The sequence below is a fragment of the Hyla sarda genome, chromosome 12 (genome assembly GCF_029499605.1).
Source record: "Hyla sarda isolate aHylSar1 chromosome 12, aHylSar1.hap1, whole genome shotgun sequence".
Taxonomy (NCBI): Eukaryota; Metazoa; Chordata; class Amphibia; order Anura; family Hylidae; genus Hyla; species Hyla sarda.
The window spans coordinates 85,058,435-85,075,156 of NC_079200.1; positions in this window are offsets into that span (position 1 = coordinate 85,058,435).

The window sequence follows — 16,722 nt, forward strand, 5'->3', positions numbered from 1 at the left end:
TCTTACCACAGCAAGAGATTATCCTACACAGGATTTCTTATCTAGATCTATAAACATAAAATACGTGGGAACTTGAAGTACACAACAAATTATTAACTATGGACACTCTTGTTTCTATTGCACTGAATTCCATTAAAAACCTGAATCTGGTACCCTATGTACCACTAAAACCCCTGGGTTCTGTGCACTACATACTTCTGGGACCCATGAGTCTAGTGCACACTTGGAGATGTTAGTTTTTTGTTGTTGTTTTTTTTTAGTATAACTGTCACTTAAAACATAACATCAAAATATGGAGAGGCACTCTTTCTGGTGAACGCCATGTACAAGCCAATCCCCCACCTATACCCTTGTTAAATTTGTTGTTCTAAAATGGATATGTGTATTGTAATGTGTATTTAAAAAAATAATAATAATTTAAAAAATAAATGGATAAATATTGGATAAAGGATGGCGACTAGCACAACTCATATGCAGCCCCAGTAGTTCTGGTCTCAGATAGCATCCACGCTACCCTATGCTTTCTTATCCATGCGTTGATGCAACGGTCTGTCCGACTGATCTTTGCCACTACACATGACTGTACCTGCTGGTGATGGGGAGTGGCGTTCCAGTGGGAGTAGCCCGTTGGCTTATTTTATTGACATTTCAACCTGGGTAGAATCTTTCTATTTTCTCAATACGTAATGACAATATAATGGCAATACAGTCTTAAAGGTGGCGAAAAAAACTTATAAAAGGCATTTCAAGACCACCTCAGGTCCTTTCTTCAGCAGCTAAAGGCAGACTATAGTTGTCTAACTACCAGTGGTGCTAGTCCCCATCCTTTATCCGATATTTGCTCATTGCCAGGAATGGATATCATCCCTTTGAAAGATATTACAGAGACATGCACTTTATCAGACAGTGGAACTGTCAATACCTGCTGATATCTGTAGTGATTTGCTGGATACTAGTGACACATGCAATAATTCTCATTTTAAGACGGACTAAGTCTATAAGAATGATATCAATCTAAGTTATTGTTGTTACAATGCTAAAGATTAGCAGACTATTAGCGACTTTATACATACATTCGAGTTACAGCATCATATACTGCCAGCGTTGTATGCAGGTGTATTTGACTTTGGATTTAACATTTATTAATTTTGAACATTTTTTCCAGCTTGAGGTGGTAGATAATATTATCTTTTATTTTAATATTGATTTATTTATAGTGGTATCTTGAGTTTGGTGTGGGTCACAAGGGATCTGTGACCTACCGGACTCGTTTTTATGCATATAATAAATCAAAATGAATAGTATCTTTGTCCATATCCGATTTATACCTGAGCGACATATCTTTGATGTCACAAGACATGTCAAAAGTCTTAATTGGTAGGGGCCTTAGTACTGAGGCCCCCACTGATTAGGAGCACAAGCGGGGCTTGTTCTTCACTGCCCGGCTCTGTGATCTTTGTCTTGCTGATAGACTTAGAATGGAGCAGCAAGACAAAGATCGGTAACAGGGGGGAAGTAAAGCATGCATGTTACCACTCATTCTCCTGATTGGTGGGGAGTCTCAGCACCAAGGCCCTGACCAATTGAAACTTTTGACATGTCTCTGTGACATGTAAAAAGCTCTTTGAAGTGACAAGTACACTTTAAGATTATGTCATTGACTGAGCATATACCAGAATGGATCTCTTAGTGTAAGTAAGTGCAAGCAGTCAGGAAAGCTTCTGTAGGTCACCTTTGTAGTAAAGTGGACTTAATGTTTTCTTTTCTTGGGGCGGAAGGGTCAGTGTCTATGGTGACAGCAGTCATGTGACATCAATATGGATACAGATTTGATGATCCTTAACACAAAAACACAATTGTTCTAGGAAAATTTTCATCTTAAGTCAAACCTGTTTCCCTTCCAAATGTATGAAATTTTGGGACTGAATTACTTAATTCCCACAGGAAAAACAAAATCTGGAATCCTAATCTCCACTTAATGCCTGCAATAACATCCGCTGGACAATAATATCAAACCCTGCAAACAAAGCAAGAGAAGTGTCACTGTGAAGTGTAAGTATATATATACATACCGTATCTCACATAAGTGAGTCCACCCGACATATTTTTGTAAATATTTTATTATATCTTTTTATGTGACAACACTGAAGAAATAACACTCTGCTACAATGTAAAGTAGTGATTGCACAGCCTGTATAACAGTGTTTAATGTTGTGTCCTCTCAAAATAACTTAACACACAGCCATTAATGGCTAAACCTTGGCAACAAAAGTGAGGGCACTCCTAAGTGGAAATGTCTAAATTGGGCCCAAAGTGTTAATATTATGTGTGTCCACCATTATTTTACAGCACTGCCTTAGGCCACTTGGGCATCGAGTTCACCAGACCATCACAGGTTACCACTGAAGTCCTCTTCCACGCCTCCTTGATGATATCACAGAGCTGGTGGATGTTAGAGATCTTGCGCTCCCCCACCTTTCGCTTGAGGATGCCCCACAGATGCTCAATAGGGTTTAGGTCTGGAGACATGCTTGGTCAGTACATTACCTTTACCCTTAGCTTCCTCAGCAAGGCAGTGGTGGTCTTGGAGGTGTGTTTGAGATTATTATCAAGTTGGAATATTGCACTGATGCCCAGTCTCTGAAGGGAGGAGATCATGTTCTGCTTCAGTATGTCACAGTACATGTTGGCATTCATGGTGCCCTTAATGAACTATAGCTCCCCAGTGCCAGCAGCTCTCAGGGAGACTCAGACCATGACACTCCCACCACCATGCTTGACTGTAGAAGACACACATGATTGACTCCATCTAAACCAAATAAGTTTATCAGGCCACAGGGCATAGTTCCAGTATTCTGTGTCCTTAGTCTGCATGTCTTCACCAAACTGTTTGTGGATTTTCTTGTGCATCACATTAAGAAGAGGATTCCTTCTAGGATGACAACCATACGGACCATTGTGATGTAGTGTGCCTATGTCTGAGCACTGAAAAGTGGTGGATAAAATCCAGAAAAACAGGAATTACCATATGGCGCTTTCACTCCTTGGACAGATGCAGGCAACAGTCCATATGGCAGGTTAATTCTTTATTGTGCAACTTCAAGTTTCGAGCTTGAAACTTGAAGTTGCACAATAAAGAATTAACCTGCCATATGGACTGTTGCCTGCATCTGTCCAAGGAGTGAAAACGCCGTATGGTAATTCCTGTTTTCCTGGATTTTATCCACCACTTTTCATTGCCCATCCAGCGACCGAGAGGAACCTGAAAAGGAAACCGTGGCTGCTGACCTCCACTTCTTCCTGCGAGTCTATATGCCTGCTGAGGTGTTGTGCTCTTAGCACAACACGATTTGGTAAGCTTTCAATTTTTGTGCACATTGAAGCCACTCTGCTATACCGTCCACACTAGGAGCGCACCTTGTTGTTTTTTGTCTTTTTCACATTATGTCTGAGCACTGACAGGCTGACACCGCCACCCTTTCAACCTCTGTGGCAATGCTGGCATCACTCATTGCTGAGCACTCAACTTCTTTGGTCGACCATAGCGAGGCCTGTTCTCAGTTGAACCTGTCCTGTCAATCTGCTGTATGGTCTTGCCCACCATGCTGCAGCTCAGTTTCAGGGTCTTGCTGATCTTCTTGTCATGCCCCGCGCTCCGGCCGCCTGCACCGGCCGCGAGCGCATTGTTCCCTTGTCCCCAGCTGCCGGCGGGGCTGGGATTCGCATCGCCAGCCCGTCACTCACCTCTCTCCCCTGCTGCCTCCACTGTGTCTCAGCTCCGGCGCGTGTTCCCATCCCTTAGGGCATGCCGCGCCGGAGCTCAAACATTTAAAGGGCCAATATGCCCATAATTATTGTGTACACCTGACACCATCCTATAAGTCTATACACCTCCCACACTTCCCTGCCGGATCTTCAGTGCCCCTAGTCTGAGATTAAGCTTCCCTATAGCCTGTTAGCCTTACCCGTGTATCCAGACCTTCCGCTACATTATTAGACTCTGCACCTTTGCCGCCTGCCTTGACCTTCTGCTACGTTTAACTATGCTACTGCCTTATCCTTCGGTACCTCACCTTGCCCAGCTACCTGTGTGGTCGAGCTGTGTCGGGGGTAGCGACCTGGGTGTCGCCTGCCGCAGCAAGCCCATCCTGCCTTGCGGCGGGCTCTGGTGAAGACCAGCGGCACATTAGACTCCGCTCCTCGATACGGTCAGAGTCATCTGCCACACAGGTTAGAGGATAAACATCCAGCTCCATTACAGCAAGATCCGGCAATAGATCCCGCTGGGGTTCCTCTGCCTGATAGTTCGGGTCTCGCTTCCATCGGGCGCACCAGTCACAGCAGCAGGCACAGCAGTTGAACCAGTTGTTTGCCATGATGCAGCAGTTGCTAATCGCTCAGCAGCAACCGTCACAACCACAGCCTCCTCCTGTTCCGCTGGCACTTCCCGCTTCTGCAGTCGTCTCCAGATCAAGACTCCGCCTGTCTCTTCCTGAGATATATGAGGGGGACCCAAAGTCCTGTCATGGTTTCGTGACTCAGTGCTCTATGCACATTGAACTCATGGCAGATCAGTTCCCTACGGAACGAGCAAAGGTGGCCTTCATCCTCAGTCTTTTAACGGGAAGGGCTTTGGCCTAGGCAACTCTGCTTTGGGATTGCAGTGATGCTCTCACTACCAATCTCCAGGCGTTCCTGACGGAATTTCGGGATGTCTTCGAAGAACCTGCTCGAGCTTCCTCCGCTGAGATGGCATTGATGAGTCTTACTCAGGGCAACTCCTCTGTGGACAAGTATGCCATCCGGTTTCATACCCTGGCATCGGAGTTAGTATGGAATGATGAAGCTCTTTGCGCCACCTTCAAGAGAGGATTATCAAGTCAAATCAAGGATGTCCTCGCTGCCCGGGAATTGCCATCTAATCTGAATGAGCTTATACAGTTGGTATCCCGGATTGATATCTGTTACTCAGAGCAACGTGAGGAACTATGCCAAGAAAGGGAGTCTGCACGACCTCTGCACTTTCCCCGTCTGGCACCTGTCTTCCAGCAGCCACCATAATCTTCTATGTTGCCTCCCGCAGTGGAGGCTAAGCAGGTGGATCGGTCTCGCCTGACCCCGCAGGAAAGGACTTGCCGACGAACCGAGAATCTATGCCTATAATGCGCCAGTGTGGATCACTTCCTAAAAGATTGTCCTCTGCGTCCTCAGTCACAGGGAAACGCTCGCACCTAGGGTTTGTGGGAGAGGCCTCCCTAGGTGTGAATATCACCTCTCCATGCTTAAATATGACAGTCCAGCTTTTCCTACCTTCCAAAGAGATCATCTCCGTTCTTGCCTTTTAGGACTCTGACTCCATGGGAAATTTCATTGATGCTTCCCTAGTACATAGGCATCATCTGCCAGTGTCCCCCTGTTAAAGCCTCTGTACATCTCTACCGTGAATGGTGAAAGACTGTACTGTGCTGTGCTATATCGCACAGAACCATTGTCTATGCAGGTCAGAGTCTTGCATAGGGAGAACTTGTCTTTCTATGTTCTCCCTCATTGTACTTCTCCTCTCTTGCTTGGCCTACCGTGGTTGCAACTCAATGCTCTGCAGCTGGATTGGAAAACTCGAGAAGTTCTTGGCTGGGGTCCACATTGCAATAACAACTGTATACACATATGTATCTCAAAATTGGAACCTTCCTCTCATCCACTGCCCTGTTTTTCTTCAGGACTATGCTGATGTCTTCAGTGAAAAGCAAGCCGAAGTGTTACCACCACATTGTCCCTACGATTTTCCAATTGACTTGCTGCCTGGCACCACACCTCCCAGGGGCAGAATGTACCCTTTGTCTGTTCCTGAAACTCAGGCCATGTCTAATTACATCCAGGAGAACCTTCAGAAGGGATTTATCAGGAAGTCCTCTTCCCCTGCTGGAGCCGGTTTCTTCTTCGTAGAAAAAAAAGAAGGGTCTCTGCAACCTTGCATCGACTACCGAGGTCTGAATAAAATTAGAGTAAAGAACCGGTACCCACTTCCGTTAATCTCAGAGTTGTTTGATCATCTGCTAGGTGCCAAAATCTTCTCTAAATTGGATCTTCGTGGGGCCTATAATTGATTCGTTTACGAGAAGGGGATGAATGGAAGACCACATTTAATACTTGTGACAGTCATTTTGAGTATCTAGTGATGCCATTCGGACTCTGCAACGCTCCAGCAGTCTTCCAGGAGTTTGTCAATGACATTTTTCGTGACCTCCTATACTGATGTGTTGTTGTTTATTTGGATGACCTTCGGGCTTGAAAGCAATTCAGTGTTTCCTCGGCTTTGCCAATTACTATCGGCAATGTATTCCTCACTACTCCACTCCATTCTGGTAGTCCCCATCGTCTCCCTTACCAAGAAGACAGGTAATCCAAGAGTTTGGACTCCTGAGGCTGAAGAAGCCTTCAAACAGTTAAAGTCTGCCTTCGCTTCGGCTCCTTTTCTATCTAGACCCGATCCTAGCAAGCCATTCATTTTGGAAATGGATGCTTCGTCAGTTGGAGCAGGTGCAGTGTTGATGCAGAAGTCTTCTAAGGGGAGAACTTTAACCTGCAGATTTTTCTCCAAAACCCTGCAGAGAGAAATGATTCCACTGGAGATCGCGATCTCTTGGCCATTAAGTTGGCATTAGAAGAATGGCGTCACCTCTTGGAAGGCTCTGGACATCTGCCTACTATCTATTCCGACCACAGGAACTTGCTCTATATCCAGTCTCAACCCGACAGGCTCGTTGGTTTTTCTCCAGATTTTACTTCTTAATCCACTTCCGACCTGCAGAGAAGAATCTTTGTGCTGACGCTCTGTCCAGATATTCCGATGTTCAAGGCCTGGAATCCCATTCTCAACATATTATTTCCCCTGATCATCTCATCTCAGCAGCGCCAGCGTGTCTTCAGCACCTGCCACCAGGGAAGACTTAGGTACCTCCCCGTTTAAAACTCTGAGTCCTGAAATAGGGTCATTCCTCTCTATTGGCCGGTCATGCTGGAATTCGTAAGTCCATACAGCTCATTGCCCGACAGTATTGGTGGTCCACTCTAAAACAGGCTGTCGTTGATTTTGTTCGATCTTGTTCAGTTTGTGCCCGGGACAAGAACCCCCGTTCCAAGCCTACTGGTGTACTACATCCTTTGCCATTTCCAGAGCAACCATGGACCGATATTGCAATTGACTTTATTACTGATCTTCCCTCTTCTGGCGGAAATACGGTCATTTGGGTTGTTGTGGATCGATTCTCTGAAATGGCTAATTTCGTGCCATTACTGGGATTACCCACTGCATCAAAGCTTGCCAAGTTGTTCCTCTTCCACCTGCATGGATTGCCCTCCCATATTGTCTCCAACCGAGGAGTCCAATTTGTCTCAAAGTTTTGGAGGGCCCTCTGTTCACACCTTCAAGTTAAATTAGATTTTTCTTTGGGTTACCACCCACAATCCAATGGACAGGTCAAAAGGGTAAACCAGGTCTTGGAAGACTATCTCCGCCATTTTGTTTCGGCTCGCCAAGACAACTGGGCCAATCTTCTACCCTGGGCCGAGTTTTCCTACAACCATAAGGATTCTGAATCCTCAGGGTCTTCTCCTTTCTTTATGGTCTATGGACTTCATCCTCATCCTCCTTTACCCTTGTCCACTTCCTCCGGAGTCCCCATGGCCGATGATCAAGTGCAGAACTTCATCTCCATTTGGCAAAAGACTCGTGACTCTCTTCAGCGTGCCGCCACTCGTAGGAAATCGTAAGCGGACAAGAAAAGACGTCCTCCTCCCAAATTCTTTCCAGGGGACAAAGTGGGGCTGTCTTCCAAGTTCATCCGTTTTAAGGTACCATGTTATAAGCTGGGCCCTCGCTATTTGGGTCCTTACAAAATCCAAAAACTTTTAAACCCTGTAGCTTATTCTCTCGATCTGCCTTCCTCTCTCTGAATCCCTCTTAAAACCTGTTATCCATAACCGCTTCTCTAAAAAAGTTATCACTCCTACTCCCATCTCTGGTACCCCTGATGTTTATGTCATCAAAGAAATTTTTGATTCCAAGTTGGTCAGGGGAAAAAGTTTTTTCCTTGTAGATTGGGAAGGATTTGTCCCAGAGGAAAGATCTTGGGAGCCACAAGACAACATTCTAGAATGTGACCTTATTTACAAGTTCTTGTCCTCAAAAAAGAGGGGGAGACCAAAGAGTTGGGGGTACTGTCATGCCCCGCACTCCAGCCGCGACTGCATTGTTCCTTTGTCCCCGGCTGCCGGCGGGGCTGGGATTCGCATCGCAGGATGCGCCCGCATGCGAATCCCAGCCCGTCACTCACCTCTCTCCCCTGCTGCCTCCGCTGTGTCTCAGCTCCGGCGCGCGTGCCTCTGACCCTCAGGGCGCACGCGCGCCGGAGCTCAAAAATTTAAAGGCCCAGTATGCCCATAATTATTGTGTACACATGACACCATCCTATAAGTCTATGCACCTCCCACACTTCCCTGCTGGATCTTCAGTGCCCCTAGCCTAAGATTAAGCACCCCTATAGCCTGTTAGCCTTACCCATGTATCCAGACCTTCCACTATGTTATTAGACTCCGCACCTTTGCCGCCTGTCTTGACCTTCTGCTGTGTGTGACTACGCTATTGCCTTATCCTTCGGTACCTTGCCCAGCTACCTGTGTGGTCGAGCCGTATTGGGGGCAGCGACCTTGGTGTCGCCTGCCGCCATCCTGCCTCGCGGCAGGCTCTGGTGAAGTCCGGCGGCACCTAAAGCAAGTCAACAGGAAAACTTTATTAGCCACTGCTAAAGCGGTCTAGAACTTTAGTTTAAAAAAGAAAGAAGATTCTGCAACTAAAAAAATTGATTTGAAACAGGGAAAATATGTTTGTCCCTGGGCACACAAAGGATAGGGGATAAGATGTCTGATCGCAGGGGGTCCGCCGCTGGGGTCCCCATGATCTTTGTGCAGCACACGGCATTCGTTTAGAACGCTGGGTGTGGGCAGATGGGGTTGTGACATCACATCACATCTCCTCAATGCAAGTCTATGGGAGGGGGCGTGGCGACCACGCCCCCTCCCATAGACTTGCATTGAGGGGATGTGGCGTGACGTCACGAGGGAGCATCGCTGTGACATCACAACCCACCACCGTCCGCTCCAAGCGTTCGGCACAAAATGTTAAGAACACTGGGGCAGTGGAGTACCCTTTTAAACTCTGGAAGGTAGGCCATAAAACCTTTTTAAATTGACCGGGTGGCTTTAATGGCAAGGTTATGGAAGAAAGACAAAATTTGCTTTCTAATAGAAAGGTTATATAACCACTTTAAAAAGTGGCCAGGTTACGGAGGAGAACAAAAGTGCATATGACAGCGTTTCTGGCATGCCACTTAAAAAGGATAGGCAGATGAACATCCTAATTCATCACTCCCTATCGTAAGACACATTAAAATATCCATGGACCTCTCCCCTTTTATCATCTAAGTTGCCAGTAAGACACCACATACATAAGAAACCGATGGGCAGATCTAAAACAGGATCTACACAAGAATTCTATGAAGTATGTCTGCTCCTATCGGAAATCTCTCACAGTATGGGGGTCAGTTGGACTGAGCTACCTCCTGGGAAGGCAAAAGGAGCTATACAGTTTATTTTACATCTGTTATACATGCATGTCATTTTATTTTCCTTTTTAAATTAAAGCATGAAACTTAAATTAGTTGGTCATTGTATCATCACAAATGAATCCATAGCCCTTGATAGAGGGTTCAACATGTTGACTGCAGGCAAGCATTGTATGCGAGAGTCAGGTCTTATTGCCAATATTCAATAAGTGCTGGAAATGTGTATCTAGGGCCATGTGGACTTTTTGGGTGCGATTTATGCTCAAAGAGTACCTATCATCAAACCATTTTTCTAAGCTAACTCAGATTATATTCCCAAAACACTCCCAACACCCCTTCTGCCCTTAAAAAAAAAATTCCGAAAAAAAAGGGGAAAGGTATCATACCTTTCCCCTTTCTCACACTGTGTGAGCTCCCGGCAGGAGAAAGTGGGCATTTCCCAGCAGGAGCAACATCACTGAAGCCTGTGAGAGCTGTGCCTCACCATGCCCCGCATGCACTTCTTGAGTTTGGTCTCCTGCCAGGTCGGGAGGAGAGCAAACTAACTTTAACTTGTGCAGGGAACAGAGCCACCTAGGGGCCATTTTTTCAATCACATTAAAAAACATATAAGAGGTTGAGAATTTTAACAGTAAGTAAATAGCAAAGTTTCTTATAATCACATAAGGAACAATATATAAAAAAGTTTATTTTGGTGACAGGTACTCTTTAATTTGCAATCTGAAAGGAAAGTAAAAGAAAGACTTCATGAGTGGAAATACATAAATCCCTTGAAGTTGCACCAATGTCCCATGCTAGCGAAGGGTGTACGTGACACCCCCTTAGGAGAGGAATCACATTTTTCGGTAACAAAAGGATCTCTTTATCAGGAACAAAAAAAAAAATGTTTTCTGCGTTTTACTCAATTTTTCACTGCACTAATCATTTCAGAAAACTTCTTATGACAATTTTCCTTTCACTTCTGATAACATAGCACCTTATAAACACAGTGCATCAGTAACCCCTTCTCGCCCACATGCCATCTATAGTAGTGTACTGTAAATCCTCACGCTGCACAGTACCAGCTTGTTCAGTACTAATAGTAACCCTTTCATTGATGTTCTGCTGTTTTTTTATGTCTGTGCACCAGGGCCAGCCCTACTATAGGACGCGGTTGGACCATTGGTCCCAGGCAGCACTTTTCAGGGGTGGCACCTTGCTGCCCCTTTTTTTTTGTGCCACCTAGGTCCATGGTTGGGCTGGCCCAGCAGCTGTGCCGTCGCTGCTCACCCCTCTAAAGCAGCATCGGCACAGCCCGAGCTGCTTGGTAGTGCAGCCTGAGCTGCTTAATAGCGCAGCGGCCACTTTAGACGTTCCTCCGCAGACCAGCGCAGGAGGACGCCAGTGACGTCACTTGACGCTGCACAGGCCAGGCGAGTGTGTTTGTGTGCTACCTAATTTAGGGAACCTATGCTACCTACCTAATGTGGGGAACCTATGCTTCCTACCTAATGTGGGGAAACTATGCTGCCTATCTAATGTGGGGAAACTATGCTGCCTATCTAATGTGGGGAAACTATGCTATCTAATGTGGGGGAACTATGCTGCCTACCAAATATGGGGTAACTATGCTGCCTACCTAATGTGTGGGAACCATGCTGCCAACCTAATGTAAGGGAACTATGCTGCCGCTGCCTGCCTAATGCTGCAGATTAATGCAAGTTGCATTGCTGTGGAGCTCTTGAATATGCAGTGCAATTTTATGGCATAGTACTTTTTTTTTTTTTTTGGGGGGGGGGGGGGGGTGGCAGCATTTCACTCTTGTACCCAGACAGCACAATGTCTTGGGCCGGCCCTGCTCCTCACATAGCACCTTGCAAAGTACTGTACTGGGTAATTTAACTTAGCATAACGCGAACCTGTTCAGTGCCCTTTCAATGGACAAAGCCCATTTTGGCCTTAAGGACACAGCCAATTTCACTTTTGCATTTTACTTTTTTTCCTCTTCACATTTTAAAAGCCATACATTTTTTATTTTTCCACCCAGAGACACAAGTCGTTTTCTGCGCGACCCATTGTAACTTGTAATGACATACAGAAAAAGTACAAAAAGCTAATCAAATAAGGAACAGTTAAAGGGATACAGTAAAAAAATAGAAAACTGAGGGGATAAAGGGTAAGGTCATGTAATAGTAATAATTACACCTTTAATTTTACCCTAAAATGTATGACGCAACCAAAAAATATATATATAATTTTGAGGGGAAATTGAAAATAAAACAATTTTGAAAATTTTGGAGGGTTATGTTTTTACGCAGTGCACTTTATGGTAAGTCTGACACGTTCTCTTTATTCTGTGGGTCAACACGATTAAAATGATACCCATGTTTACATACTTAACCCCTTAAGGACTCAGGGTTTTTCCGTTTTTGCACTTTCGTTTTTTCCTCCTTACCTTTTAAAAATCATAACCCTTTCAATTTTCCACCTAAAAATCCATATTATGGCTTATTTTTTGCGTCGCCAATTCTACTTTGCAGTGACATTAGTCATTTTACCCAAAAATGCACGGCGAAACGGAAAAAAAAATCATTGTGCGACAAAATCGAAAAAAAAAAACATTTTGTAACTTTTGGGGGCTTCCGTTTCTACGCAGTGCATATTTCGGTAAAAATTACACCTTATCATTATTCTGTAGGTCCATACGGTTAAAATGATACCCTACTTATATAGGTTTGATTTTGTCGCACTTCTGGAAAAAATCATAACTACATGCAGGAAAATTTTTACGTTTAAAAATGTCATCTTCTGACCCCTATAACTTTTTTATTTTTCCACGTACGGGGCGGTATGAGGACTCACTTTTTGCGCCGTGATCTGAAGTTTTTATTGGTATGATTTTTGTTTTGATATGACTTTTTGATCACTTTTTAATGTTATAAAAAGTTACCAAAATACGCTTTTTTGGACTTTGGAATTTTTTTGCGCGTACGCCATTGACCGTACGGCTTAATTAATGATATATTTTTATAGTTCGGACATTTACGCACGCGGCAATACCACATATGTTTATTTTTATTTTTTTTTACACTGTTTTATTTTTTTTATGGGAAAAGGGGGGTGATTCAAACTTTTATTAGGGAAGGGGTTAAATGACCTTTATTAACACTTTTTTTTTACTTTTTTTTTGCAGTGTTATAGGTCCCATAGGGACCTATAACACTGCACACACTGATCTCCTATGCTGATCACTGGCGTGTATTAACACGCCTGTGATCAGCATTATCGGCGCTTGACTGCTCCTGCCTGGATCTCAGGCACGGAGCAGTCATTCGTCGATCGGACACCGCGGCGGTCCCGAACAGCCCGACTGAGCAGCCGGGATACTTTCAGTTTCACTTTAGAAGCGGCGGTCAGCTTTGACCGCGGCTTCTAAAGGGTTAATACCGCACATCGCCGCGATCGGCGATGTGTGGTATTAGCCGCGGGTCCCGGCCGTTGATTAGCGCCGGGACCCACACGATATGATGCGGGATCGCGGCGCGATCCCGCTTCATATCGCGGGAGCCGGCGCAGGACGTAAATATACGTCCTGCGTCGTTAAGGGGTTAAAGGGGTATTCAAGGCCAAAACTTTTTTTTATATATCCACTGGCTCCGGAAAGTTAAACAGATTTGTAAATTACTTCTATTAAAAAATCTTAATCCTTCCAATAGTTATTAGCTTCTGAAGTTGAGTTGCTGTTTTCTGTCTAACTGCTTTCTGATGAATCACGTCCCGGGAGCTGTCCAGCTCCTATGGGGATATTCTCCCATCATGCACAGCTCCCGGGACGTGACATCATCATTGAGCAGTTAGACAGAAAACTTCAGAAGCTAATAACTATTGGAAGGATTAAGATTTTTTTAATAGAAGTAATTTACAAATCTGTTTAACTTTCCAGAGCCAGTTGATATATAAAAAAAGTTTTTGCCTGGAATATCCCTTTAACTATTACTTTTCTACTTTTAAAAAGGAACTAAAAATAAGTCTAACAAAATAAGTGTGTTTAAAATCGTTCTACTCGGTGGCTGGCATTAGCGTTATCACTGATATCTGCTATCACTGGCAGGTCCCTGGCTTCTGAGCTCACTTCTTGCACAGGACATTAACGTATGTCCTGGTGCCAGCACACTGGGACATACATGTCCACTGTCCTTAAGGGGTTAAACAGGGCTCTATCAAAATCTGATCATTACAACACATTTCTGGGAATGTATAATGACTCAAACAACAGTGATTTCTGAGAGTTATTGGTGCTCATTGGGCTGAAAATTATTACAAAACCATCTCTAAAGGGTTTGGACTCTTATCAATTCACAGTCTGACCGAATGGCCCTGATTTACCAAGAGTGGAGTTTTTTTTGTGGGTATTAATTCCCTACAAGTATTTTTCCATGGTATTTACTCCATTTAGCATTTTTATGACTGCTCTGAGCTGTCGGGTTTTCCAGAACTCAAATCCACCACAATGTGGAAACATTAGTAAATATATGTTTTCCTTTCTTGTGGGCTTTCTTAGTAAAATGGAGAGTTGGTTTGGTTTTAGATTTTTTGGTACACATTCTGTTGCAGACAGAAATTCTAGCGGACAGAAATTGTGGTGCACATTCTGGCGCAAACACAAATTCTGGCGCACAACCCAACAAAACAGGTTGGGTTTACATTGGTAAATAAGGGCCACTGTGCACAAATGGAGAGATTTCAAAACAGTTATAGACCTCCACGAGTTGATGACCAACTGCAGCCATAACAACTTATCCCCTATCCACAGGATAAGTGATAAGTGTTTGATCGCGGGGTTTCCGAGCATTGCTGCTCTGTGCAAGCGGCTAATGCACGTAGCGTTGCCCTCAGTGAGGTCGACAGTACGCCCCCTCTACATACAGCTCTATGGTAGAGGCGGGGAGGCACGAACGCTGTCTCCCTCATAGAACTACATGGAGGAGGCATGTCTGCCGTGGCGCCTCCTGCACTGAAGAGCAGCGGCAGAGCGATCGGACCCCCCACGATCAGACACTTATCCCCTATCCTGCGGATGGGGGATAAGTTGTTAGGGCTGAATATTTCCTTTAATTCTCAGGAGTCTTTCATCAGGACACTAAACACCAATGGTGTGCATGGTAGTATTGAAAGAAGAAAGCTGCTGCTTTCCCCCCCCAAAAAAAACATTATTGCCCGTTCACATTTTGCTAAAGGTCAGCTGGTTATTGGAATAACGTTTTGTGGACATATAATACCAGAAACTGGAGCTTTTTGGTTTAAATGAGAAGTGGTTTGGAGAAAAGAAAACACTGCATTTCAGCATTAAAAAAAAACAGTGCTGGAAATATTATGGCTTGGGCCTGTTTTGCTGCACCTGGGCCAGGACAGTGCACCGTCATGGTGGAACATTGAATTCTGAATTATACCAGGAAATTTGAAAGGAAAATGTCAGAACAACTGTGTAATGCATCAAGACAACAACTCCTAAACACACAACACGATCTACCAAAGAATGGGTAACATGTCCCTGCCATTTCCAAAAACTTTTGACAGGTCACAGAGACATGTCAAAAGTTTTGATTGGCCAAGATCCCCAGGATCAATAGAACAAGCAGGAGAAGCAAGGTAGTGTACATCACTCCGCGGTTTGCAGCAACACCTGTCTAAGGTATAAGTCTATGAGACCATCCTGTGAAGCAGCATGAAGGTCACTGATGATCAGTGGGGGTCTTGGCACTGGAACATGTGAAAAGTTTTTTTAAATGACAGAAAACCCTTTGAAGACATAGCAAAATAAAAAAATTTCTATCTACATAGCCATACGAGGGCTTGTTTTTTTGCAGGACCAACTGTACTTTTTACAATACACCTTTTATGTTACTACAAAATCAGATAAAAAAAATATTTATGGAGTGATTTTAAAAAACAACAACAAAAGTGCAATTTTATAAATGTTTTCTTATTATTCACACAGCGCACTTTACGCTAAAACTGACATGCTATTTATTTATTTTTTAATAAACTTTATTTACAATATGCAAATATTGAAATAAAATGCAGGAGTCAAAGTAGCAGGATAACACAGTAAGGCTATGTTCAGACAGTGGAATGTCCGCACAGAAAATTTCGGGGTGGACATTCCACCAACAGTGGAACGCTGGCAAAGATGCCGGCACAAGGACCACTCGGAAATGCACCATCTCATGCCTTTCCCGTGTGGACTCCGTAGTAACACTATATCAGTGTACACACATAAAGGTATCAGCCTATATGGCAAGACATATTCAAGTATATCATATATAACCAAAACAACATTAACATAAACTCAAACATATGTCCTGTGTGCGTGGACCTCCTCCCAATACCCCCACGTTTTAAGATGTCGTTGATGTCGGTCACTTCATATATTTTCGCACAGTAGGTGTGTGCCTCCTTCCGGAGGCCAGAAGAAGCACACACCCACTGTGCGAAAACGTCTGTTTGCCTCTGAGCACCCCGCATCAATGAAGTCTCCTTGCCGGTACGGACTGACCGTATGAAAAAGTCTACAGGAGTGGTGAGTGCAAGCTTCTATTCTTATATTGTACCTTATATTATAATAGTTTGGGCAATTCCGCGTGCAGGGATATCAAATGTTTTAGATAAGTAATCGACTGATTGTGGCATCTAAAGGGTTAATGCCAGACATTAGCGTGATCCCTGATGTCCGTATTAGTGGTGAGCCAGCGTGATCCCTGATGTCCGTATTAGTGGTGAGCCCTGGAAGAAGTGAGCTCAGCTCTTGGTTCCTAGTCCCAGAGGGCACACATGATGTAACTACATTTTGTATCAGCAAAGGGTTAAAGAAGAATAAAGCCAAAGTTTTGGAATGGCCAAGTCAAAGTCCTGATCAAATAGAAATGTTGTAGGATGTGAAGTGCGCAATTCATGGCAGGAAACATAACAGAGTTGAGGCTGTTTTGGTTGCTAAGGGCAGAAAAATCTAGGCCAATGTAGCACTCACAAAGACTAAATACAGTTTGCCTTATAGCCGCCATTGTGCTTTTTAATAGAGCTCTAGTGACATCTACAGGTCAGGGTTGTTTTGATCCACCAC